This window comes from Caretta caretta, chromosome 11 (assembly GCF_965140235.1).
Source record: "Caretta caretta isolate rCarCar2 chromosome 11, rCarCar1.hap1, whole genome shotgun sequence".
Lineage (NCBI taxonomy): Eukaryota > Metazoa > Chordata > Testudines > Cheloniidae > Caretta > Caretta caretta.
In genome coordinates, this window is record NC_134216.1 from 73,605,571 (window position 1) to 73,616,970 (window position 11,400).

Here is an 11,400-nt window from a genome sequence, read left to right on the forward strand (position 1 = left end):
GGGTAGGGATAGGATACAGAGGGCCCTAGACAAATGAGAGGATTGGGCCAAAAGAAATCTGATGAGGTTCAACAAGGACAAGTGCAGAGTCCTGCACTTAGGACGGAAGAATCCCATGCACCGCTACAGACTAGGGACTGAATGGCTCAGCAGCAGTTCTGCAGAAAAGGACCGAGGGGTTACAGTGGACGAGAAGCTGGATATGAGTCAACAGTGTGCCCTTGTTGCCAAGAAGGCCAATGGCATTTTGGGATGTATAAGTAGGGGCATTGCCAGCAGATCGAGGGACGTGAACGCTCCCCTCTATTCGACATTGGTGAGGCCTCATCTGGAGTACTGTATCCAGTTTTGGGCCCCACACTACAAGAAGGATGTGTCAAAATTGGAAAGAGTCCAGCGGAGGGCAACAAAAATGATTAGGGGTCTAGAACACATGACTTATGAGGAGAGGCTGAGGGAACTGGAATTATTTAGTCTGCAGAAGAGAAGAATGAGGGGGGATTTGATAGCTGCTTTCAATTACCTGAAAGGGGGTTCCAAAAAGGATGGATCTAGACTGTTCTCTGTGGTAGCAGAGGACAGAACGAGGAGTAATGGTCTCAAGTTGCAGTGGGGGAGGTTTAGGTTGGATATTAGGAAAAACTTTTTCACTAGGAGGGTGGTGAAGCACTGGAATGCGTTACCTAGGGAGGTGGTGGAATCTCCTTCCTTAGAAGTTTTTAAGGCCCAGCTTGACAAAGCCCTGGCTGGGATGATTTACTTTGGGATTGGTCCTGCTTTGAGCAGGGGGTTGGACTAGATGACCTCCTGAGGTCCCTTCCAACCCTGATAGTCTATGATTCTATGGGAAACAGTGTCTGTGTTGAATCCATGGTTTTTAGGGTCTGGCAGAGTTATGAATCTAAGCTCCCAGGCTCATCTTTTTGGTGGTGCTGTACGGGTTTCCTTTGAGGACGAGGACTGAAAGGTCAGATTTGCAGTGATGGCTTTGTGAAAAGTGTTCACCCACAGGTGATAGCGGTTTTTGTCTCATGTTTTTTTTTCCTGTGTGCGTGTCTGGTCTCACCCACTTAGCTGTTGGGGCATTTGATGCACTGGAGGAGGTACACCACATATTGTGTTAGGCATGTATTGCATACATGGATCTTGAAAGGTGTGTTTGGGAGGTGGGTATTGATCATTGTAGCGGTGAAGATCTGTCAGCAGGTTTTGTGTCTGGTGCTGCTTTGAGTTGGTGCGTCCTGGCCTGTGGGGAGCTTGCTTCTGATGATGAGGTTAGCAAAGCTGGGGGGTTGTTTGAAAGCCAGAAAGAGAAGGGGATAGGAAAGATTTTTCATGCTGTGGTCCCTATTAGGTATGGGTTGCAATTGTCTGATACCCCGTATTCATTCTAGTGTGAGGTGGTAGTTGACAAATAAGGGCGTGCAGTCAGCAAGGTTTTATATGTATTGAAGCAGGTTCTCCTGGGGTATTTGGGTGGCCCATTCTATGATGTGATCTATTTCTCTGGAGTGTCCTTGCTGGTGAGGGTGGTTTTTAATGTGCTTAGATGTATATCTAATGATACTGCTAGATTCTTTCTGGAAGACCTAAAGGGAGACTATGCCAGGCTGCAGAAGACAGCTAAAGAAATGGAGACTCAGGTAATCTTTGGTGGGATGCTACCGATCCCTACAGAAGGAAAGCAAAGGCAAGACAAGATTATGATGCTCAACAGATGGCTCAGACAATGGTGGTCTAAAGAGGGCTTTGCAATGTTCAGCCACTGGGAGGCATTCATGGACAGATGACTACTCATGGGATGGACTCCATCTCAGTAGGGAGAGAAATAGACTTCTGGGATGGAGGTGGGCACAATTGATTAAAGGACCTTTAAACTAGGAACTCAGGGGAGATGGTTGCGAGATGCTCATGTAATCTCTATACCTGATTCTAATATTGATTAGAAGAAAAATAGAGTGAGAGGATACAAAACAGAAAAAGGAACAACAGAAGGCAGGAGAATAGTGCCAGTGACAGCAACAGTCCAGGAGGTGATACTGGCAGTAAAATGACTGTACTTAATTGGGTGAGGAATCTCGGTGAAGCGAAGCAGAAATAACTTAGATATCTGTGCACCAACATAAGGAGCCTTCATACCACAATAAAGGAACTAGAAATACTGTGCAGGAAATGAAAACATCTATTATAGGGATAACAGAACCATGGTGGAATAGTAGTTGTGACTGGTGTACAAATACTGAAGCGTATGTGCTGGTCATGAGAGACAGAACTGAAGGTAAAGGAGGTGGAATAGGATTGTATATCAATGATGAGGTGGACTATCAAGAAATTAGAAGTGATGGAATGGATAAAACAGAATCTGTTTGGGTCAATATCACTTTGGAGAAGAAAGCTATCAGACCCTCCATTGGGATAGTCCTTGGTATGCTACAGACACCCAGGATCCAGTTTGGATATGGATGGAGACCTTTTTAATTAAATAAATATTACTGGGAACTGTGTAATTCTGGGAGACTTTAATTTCTCATATATGGGGGACAAGTGCTACTAATAGTCGTAGGGCCCAGATATTCTTGGATGTGATAGATTTTTTCACCAAATAGTCACTGAACCAACACAAGGTGATGACATTTTAGCTTTAGTATTGGTAAGTAGCAAGGACCTCACAGAAGAACTTAGTGCAGAGGTCAACCTTGGTTCAAGTGATCATGAGCTAATTCAGTTTAAATGGAAGGAGAGACAAAATAGGCTCTGCAAGAGAGGGGAGGGGCTGGGGGAGCCTCCCCGGCCCAGAGCTCAGGGAGCCGTAACAATTTTTAACAACCAGTTCTAAAACTGGTTCAAAATTTAACAACCGGTTTGCGCGAACTGGTGCAAACAGGCTCCAGCTCACCACTGGTGGCAAGAATGGTGTCTGGGGGAGGGAAAGCACATCTGACTCTTCCTAGGCAAAGGGAGCTGATTGAGTACGAAGGAGCCATGTCTACACGGAACCAATACCCTGTCCTCAGTGAACCGCAACGCCAATGCCTTTCAGAATATCCACCCCACATCCAGCAGCCTCGAAAACAACGCACCCATCACTTTGACTGGCATCGGAGCAGCAGCCAGTGCTTTCTGCTTCATTTTGTGATCTGTTGATGTTTCAATTCCAAACCCTACCTTTAAGTATTTAATGCTGCTGTTTTCAATGGCATCCGGCTGTGCTCCAGTTTAAAAAAAAAGACAAAACTCCTTAAATCAAAGGGGATGTTACACAGCTGAACACAAAGAAAACCAGTTTGGTTTGATTTCATCCCCACAGGGCTTTAGTGAAAGCATTTTTAATGTTCCAAACCTGAGATTTTGGCTGACATGTACTCTTTTCAGTTGACTGACCTTGCCTTTTGCATATTTCTAAAAAAATTTACAAGGTACCAGAGAGTTATTTAAGTTGATAAAGTCCGTCCTACCCATGCAGGATAGTTACTCTCCATAACTATTTTTTTAATGTATCAATTAAAGGCTAATAGTAGCCTTGCACTCTTTCAGACAGTAATCTGATTCCCGAGTGGATAAACCAGGCAAGCAAAAGAAAACAGCGCTAGGTGACTATTATCCTTAATAAGGGAGGTTTAACAACTGTTCTTTTTAAACTGAAGGGCACATCAGTTTGCAGGAAAATGGCTGTTCCACTCCTGGCTCTTAAAGGTCAGTAACCTGTTGGATTATGCAAGATAGAAATTAAATTTCAACAGAAATTTGACCTTAAGAAATGGCTTAATTGGGAAGTTAGATCTTTTCCCATTGAACACTCTACAGTAGGAAAAAAATACTTCACGTTGTAACAGTTAGTTAGCTTTGCAGTTGGGCCTAGGATGTGCTAAAGCAGAGGAACTTGCACTATCATAGAGTAGGCCCCAGACATTAGTAGACACATCTTATGGATACCTTGTCTGCACAACTGGGAATGGAAGGCCATCCCTCCCCTACACAACTACCTGCACAACATCCCTTTGGTCGCCAATAACATGGAAACCAGCATTAGGGAAGCGTATAATGCATCTGAGCTTCTACTAATGTGATTTAGCTGCTGAGATCCAGCACCACGTGACCAGTCAGCACTACGCAGACCCATCAGCAAGCTGTTTCAAATGAAGACCAAGGAAGCCTTCCTAGGATGCTTTAAGAGAAGAGACCATGGGCAAGGTTCTCTGGTCCATTCCACTCCCTGTGTGCTGCTCAGGTAGCGTAAAGGGAGCAGAAACCACTGGTGCATCCCTTGCTGGAGATTCCCCAGGTTAGGGTGAATCCCCCTACTTCCTCACAGCCCTGGTACAGGAGGCATGTGGAAAGGAAGAAAGAGGGGTGGAGCAACTAGCCATTTCCAGCTGAGTTGCATGGTCCCTTGGGGACTATAACCATCTGGCTAAAGGTAGAGCAATCCTCAGGCTGCTCCAACCTGTGCAGTGATTTGAGCTTGGACAACCAGTGATAGTCAGCTCCCTGCCCACCCCAAAGCTCTGCTGTGCCCATCTTCAGTCTGATCCTGTGATTTTTGCTGCATACAGTACATTTGTTATAATACACGGGACTATATGAACTGACTGCTCTTGGCTATACTGAGCCAAATCAGAGTAGTTTTAGGCAGAATTTAGGTATTTACACATTCATTGTAGGGAAACAAATTCTAGTAGATATGAAAAAATTACAGGCAATATTAATACAGTCTAGCTTTAATATTTAAGAACAAATAAAACATACAAACTGCCCTCTCCCCAAATGTAGAGATACTTCAAATCACAAGTTCTCTAAAGAAATTCTGCAGCACTACAGAGATTCTTCCCAGTATTTGACACATATCAAGTGATCTTCTCATAGAAAGGACTTGTCCCTGGGGGAAGGAGGGGAATATGGATTAGAAATATTCATGAATACACAAACCTCTGACATTCTGGATCAAAATGGAGAAAAATCTGTATTTGCAAACTAAAATTAGAGTTTGTAATACAGTGAAATTACTTGAGCTTGTATATGTCAATGAACATTTATACAAAGGGGTCTTTTCCCCTTCCTTCTTTCATAGCTTGTATTTGTGCACCTTTAAAAGCCAATGAGATTTGAACTTAAGAGACCAACTCCCCACAAGGTTCAGAAGTGCAACTAAGCACTGTACTGAACTTAGAGTTATCTACTACATCTCATGCTTCACAGCCCATGAGAGGGAAGCTTTAAGCTAGTTATATACCTCCAGAGCTTGGGCTGCTCCCAGAAATATTTTGAATTTTTTTGCACCCAAAAAACCCCAAACACATGAGACCCACCCCAGAAAACCCTGCCTGCTCCAGATCCAGGGACTTTAATCTGCATCTTCCCCATGTGCTAGCATAGGCCCCTCTCTCTCAATTTGATCAGAAATTCCACCCTGACTCTGAGAAACCTTCCACGTGAGGTTGGCAGTAGAGCTGCCCATTATCTTTTTAATGCTTCTGTGTTTACTGGATCAGGCTTGAGGTACCCTTCCTGCAGGATAGATTCAAAACAGCAACTTCACTTTATCCCAGTTTGCAGTGTCTTCTAGTTAAGCTTTATGTTCCCTGGCCAACACTTCTGCAGCTTGTTACTAGATTCCTGTCATGCTGTTCTTTTGCATTGATATCTTCAGTGAGGGCTTCCAGTCTACTCGAGCCCTCTACACAGAAACTAGTGACCATCCTCAATGTGCTAGAGGACTTGCCATGTGAGTCAGCCCACACTGGCTGAACTGAGTGTCAAATGTTGTATATTTACTGCCTGTTTCCATCTAGCCTTATTAGCCTGTAGCCACTCTGTGCAGCTGGTGTGCTGAAAAACTGCCTGTGGTTGCTCTGCTCTCCCGTGCAGGGCCCAGCATGCTCCCCTGATCTGTTATGATTCCTCAAGTCCATGCCCAAACACAGGAGAGCTGGTAAGAAGCTGGACATGACTTGGCCAATAGACACACTGCGGATCTGCATCCACTATCTTTAAAATGCTTCTCCAGCTTTCATTGTTTTCGTTACACACAGCAATTAGACTGCATGAGGGATCCACAAAATTGGCCCATCTCTTCTCTGCTTCCAATGACTCCATAGGTTTCAATGTGCTCAGTTTCCTTCCAACTGCTAGGTTGTTGGCTCACTAATCACTCCAGCCTTAGCTGTGTTTTACAATATTTTGGCATGTGCCCAACTCTGCTGAATATGAGCGGGAAGATTCTCTTAATTGTCACTTTTGTGATGTCTGGATTTGCTGATTCTAATGTTATAACTTTTACGAGCTGGAATCATAGAATCATAGAATATCAGGGTTGGAAGGGACCTCAGGAGGTCATCTAGTCCAACCCCCTGCTCGAAGCAGGACCAATTCCCAGTTAAATCATCCCAGCCAGGGCTTTGTCAAGCCTGATCTTAAAAACCTCAAAGGAAGGAGATTCCACCACCTCCCTAGGTAACGCATTCCAGGGTTTCACCACCCTCCTTGTGGAAAAGTTTTTCCTAATATCCAACCTAAATCTCCCCCACTGCAACTTGAGACCATTACTCCTTGTTCTGTCATCTGCTACCACTGAGAACAGTCTAGATCCATCCTCTTTGGAACCCCCTTTCAGGTAGTTGAAAGCAGCTATCAAATCCCCCCTCATTCTTCTCTTCCGCAGACTAAACTATCCCAGTTCCCTCAGCCTCTCCTCATGAGTCATGTGTTCCAGTGCCCTAATCATTTTTGTTGCCCTCCGCAGGACTCTTTCCAATTTTTCCACATCCTTCTGGTAGTGTGGGGCCCAAAACTGGACACAGAACTCCAGATGAGGCCTCACCAATGTCTAATAGAGGGGAACGATCACATCCCTCGATCTGCTGGCAATGCCCCTACTTATACATCCCAAAATGCCATTGGCCTTCTTGGCAACAAGGGCACACTGTTAACTCATATCCAGCTTCTCGTCCACTGTAACCCCTCGGTCCTTTTCTGCAGAACTGCTGCTGAGCCATTCAGTCCCTAGTCTGTAGCAGTGCATGGGATTCCTCCGTCCTAAGTGCAGGACTCTGCACTTGTTGAACCTCATCAGATTTCTTTTGGCCCAATCCCCTCATTTGTCTAGGGCCCTCTGTATTCTATCCCTACCCTCCAGTGTATCTACCTCTCTTCCCAGTTTAGTGTCGTCTGCAAACTTGCTGAGGGTGCAATTCACACCATCCTCCAGATCATTTATGAAGATATTGAACAAAACCGGCACCAGGACCGACCGTTGGGGCACTCCACTTGATACCGGCTGCCAACTAGACATGGAGCCATTGATCACTACCCATTGAGCCCGACAATCTAACCAACTTTCTATCCACCTTATAGTCCATTCATCCAGCCCATACTTCTTTAACTTGCTGGCAAGAATACTGTGGGAGATCGTGTCAAAAGCTTTACTAAAGTCAAGGAACAACATGTCCACTGCTTTCCCCTCATCCACAGAGCCAGTTATCTCATCATAGAAGGCAATTAGATTAGTCAGGCATGATTTGCCCTTGGTGAATCCATACTGACTGTTCCTGATCACTTTCCTCTCCTCTAAGTGTTTCAGAATTGATTCCTTGAGGACCTGCCCCATGATTTTTCCAGGGACTGAGATGAGGCTGACTGGCCTGTAGTTCCCAGGATCCTCCTTCTTCCCTTTTTTAAAGATGGACACTACATTAGCCTTTTTCCAGTCGTCTGGGACTTCCCCCGATCGCCATGAGTTTTCAAAGATAATGGCCAATGGCTCTGCAATCACATCTGCCAACTCCTTTAGCACTCTCAGATGTAGCGCATCTGGACCCATGGACTTGTGCACGTCCAGCTTTTCTAAATAGTCCCGAACCACTTCTTTCTCCACAGAAAGCTGGTCACCTCCTCCCCATGCTGTGCTACCCAGTGCAGTAGTCTGGGAGCTGACCTTGTTCGTGAAGACAGAGGCAAAAAAAGCATTGAGTACATTAGCTTTTTCCACATCCTCTGTCACTAGGTTGCCTCCCTCCTTCAGTAAGGGGCCCACATTTTCCTTGACTTTCTTCTTGTTGCTAACATACCTGAAGAAACCCTTCTTGTTACTCTTAACATCTCTTGCTAGCTGCAACTCCAGGTGTAATTTGGCCTTCCTGATTTCACTCCTGCATGTCCGAGCAATATTTTTATACTCCTCCCTGGTCATTTGTCCAATCTTCCACTTCTTGTAAGCTTCTTTTTTGTGTTTAAGATCAGCAAGGATTTCACTGTTAAGCCAAGCTGGTTGCCTGCCGTATTTACTATTCTTTCTGCACATCGGGATGGTTCGTCCCTGTAACCTCAATAAGGATTCTTTAAAATACAGCCAGCTCTCCTGGACTCCTTTCCCCCTCATGTTATTCTCCCAGGGAATCCTGCCCATCAGTTCCCTGAGGGAGTCAAAATCTGCTGTCATCTGAGAGTCATCTGGAGGTTTGCAGTCTCAAGACAAGCTTTGCTGAAATGCCTGCTGCACACAAGGGAAACCATTAAATAATCAAACTCGGCCGGTTTCCCAATGTGCTGGTGTCACTGCATCTTCCTGATGGTTTGGCTTTAATGTTGGTAGCTCTTTGGGTCAAGTGGTGGCCATATGCTGAAAGTAGCATGCAACTGATCGATACTCCAGTATGGGTTTGGAGTTTCATGGGTATGTTTGCTTCTCTATTAACGTTGTGGTCCGTGCTTCTCCATCTGTCTTCATTCCTATGGTCTACACTGATGCCCAGAACAATTCAGCATGCTGTTTGCAGTCTCTGCTATGTATTGCACCAGGAATCCCTTTTTTTTGTTTGTTTTTTTTTTTGGGGGGGGAGACAGGCTTCTGCCAAGATTTGCTATAAGATTTTCCCACTTACTGCTTAGTCATCTCTTTCTGAAGTCCCAGTTCCACCTCCTGTTGTCTAAAACAACCTGATCTCATTCTCTCTGCCCTTGAGGCAAAAATGATCAGTGAAACCACGAGAAAGCACCATTACAATGGCACTTGATCTGCAAAAAGGCAATGTGCCTTTGGGATTTGGCTTGATGCTGATCATTCTCTTTGGTCACCATGTGTTTGCTACCACCATATCCAGCCATCTCCTGAGTAGTATTTTCATTCATCTCCTTCCCTGGAAGCCACGTGCATCTGTGCTATTTTCACTCCCTTGTCTAGGATCAAGTTATCTTCAGCAAACACTTTTGTTCTGCCTCACTGGAGTTTTATCTCATTAAAATTCTGTCCTTTAATGTGTCATTTCAATATGCAGTGGCACAGCCCCTTAATGAGTCTCACTTGAGTTTACCGTGTGTCTGCTGACTGGTGAGACACAGTGCCTCTGCTTTAGAAAATCCCTTTGAAGTGAGAAGGCTTTACATGGATGCTAATAAGCTCAATCGTCTCCCATTCATCTGGGATTATTTGATCCTTGTATTCTCATGAAGGTTAGGGTGCAGATAGAGGGGAAAGGGGGACAAAAGTAGGGCCTTGAGGGACAGTAGGAAAGGGGAGAATGAGGTGCTGCTAAGGGTGAAGGAGACGCATGGTGACACAACTAGGAGAGAGCCATGAAAGCCTGGGCAAGGAATAAATCCAAAGAAGAGGAAGTGATCAGCTGTGCCAAGGGCAGCAGACAGCCCGATGTGTGGGAGGAGGCATTGGGACTTGGATGGGAGAAGCTCTTTAGTGGCCTTTACTGAGAGTTACCCTGGAGTCGAAGGGGTGGAAGCAGAATTGCAGCAGATATTGACACAGGACGGGGACAGTGGAATTAGCTATGCAGTTGTCTTTCAACCCAACCAGTGCCATCTCCTACCCTAGGCATTTCTGCAGCCTGGATGGTGCTTCTTCACTTGGTTTACCAGCTCCTTCCACCAAGCAAAGAAATGAGACCCAAAGTAGCTGGAAAGCCAGACTATGGCATAAACACTCTAGGCCTGTGCCTGGTGCCCAGGCTCCTGGAGTCATGTGATGACAGCAGAATCTAAGCTTTCCACTAAAAATGAAATCCTCTGTCTCTCTTGGTTATATAGGAAAGCTTGAAACCTTAACTTGCAGTGATGTCTTCCTGAGTCTGCAGAGAGCCTGAAACGATAGCTCTCAAAGGCATGGAATAACCCATGCATTTGAATGGGATCTCACCCCACTGTCAGAGATAAGCCCTGCTGCTACCCCTGCCTCTCTCAGGGTGAAAAGGGACCCCTGCTGCCACCTCTGCTATTCCCAAGAGGAATGTCATGTACTGTGGCCAAACCATGCCTGCAGTTACAGGAATGCACCCTCTGTCTGTAAATAGTTAATCAATGCAGTGCCGGTAGGCAGTGCTTGAGACCATGGAGCATCACCCCTGGGTTTTGTGCACGGCAAATGGCACCCTCCATGCAGCTCTTTACATGAAGCTGTAAGCAGCAGTAGCCCTGCTTTCCCACAGCACTCTCATGCTTTGCTTGCAGGCTGCACCAGCTCTACAAAGGAAGGCCACAGAACTACTGGGCTCCTTTCAGACTTGGTTTGCACAGCCCTTGACACTGTCCCACTTTGCTGGAACCAATCCTCGTTGCAGAATATAGTCTCTTTTCCCTTCAGTCCCATGCTCATTTGGAAATAGGGAGCTGTATGAATTGCTAACCAGCTTCTGCTTCTGGAAACACCAGTAGCATCAGATTCTTCCCACTGGCCCAGTTTTCAAAACCTTTCCTGCTTCAGAGCCCATAGGAGACATGTGTATATAACACAGGGCCCCAGGTGGGCTGCTGACAGTGGGGATTGAACCTTGGACCTGTGGCTCCATGCATGGGCTTTGCTGTCTGAGAAAAAAGATGCACGTCTGGTAACCAAGGCTGAGCAGGCTCACCAATTTCTATATGCATCCCAGCCACCAGTAGCTGCAGACAGAGGGCTACACCTGAGTGGACGTAGGTTACTGGTAATTCTTACCTCATCAGTAGTTCAGGACAGTTTATGTGATCTCTGGCAAGGTGTGGTGTCAAAAGGAGCCACACTTAGACAGCAACTTCTGAAATGCAGGTGTTTACAGACAGCTCCTCAGTCCCAGTTGTGTTTACTCTGAGCTCACTTCTTGCAGTCACTTCCTGTGTGCAGTTTAAGGTGACCCAGTCTTGCTGAGCTCCGGAGTCAGCAAGCTAACTTGTAAGGCAAATACATGACACAGAGCTTGTTCTAAAGCAATGATAAGTGACATGATGCATATGCTGGAGTAGCACCCAATCGGATCCAGGTTCCTTTGTGGTAGGTGCTGTACAAATGCACCAGAAAAGCCAAGCGACTATAGTCTCTCCAATGTGTGACATACAAATATACAGCATTCAAGTTGCTGTGGGAAACTGAAGCTTGTGTCTGTCTTTACTGTACCGTACTGTACTGTACTCCAGAGTGGGTTT

The 11,400-nt window shown here is 45.6% G+C and overlaps 1 long non-coding RNA gene across 1 annotated transcript in view; it reads right to left on the minus strand.

Moving 5' to 3' along the window:
* LOC142068477 (uncharacterized) overlaps positions 1-11,038 on the minus strand; it is a 38,635-nt gene extending 27,597 nt beyond the window's left edge. The window contains exon 1 of the long non-coding RNA XR_012664300.1: positions 10,937-11,038. This is a non-coding gene — a long non-coding RNA (uncharacterized LOC142068477). The remainder of the gene's footprint in view (positions 1-10,936) is intronic.
* Between the last annotated feature and the right edge of the window lie 362 nt (positions 11,039-11,400).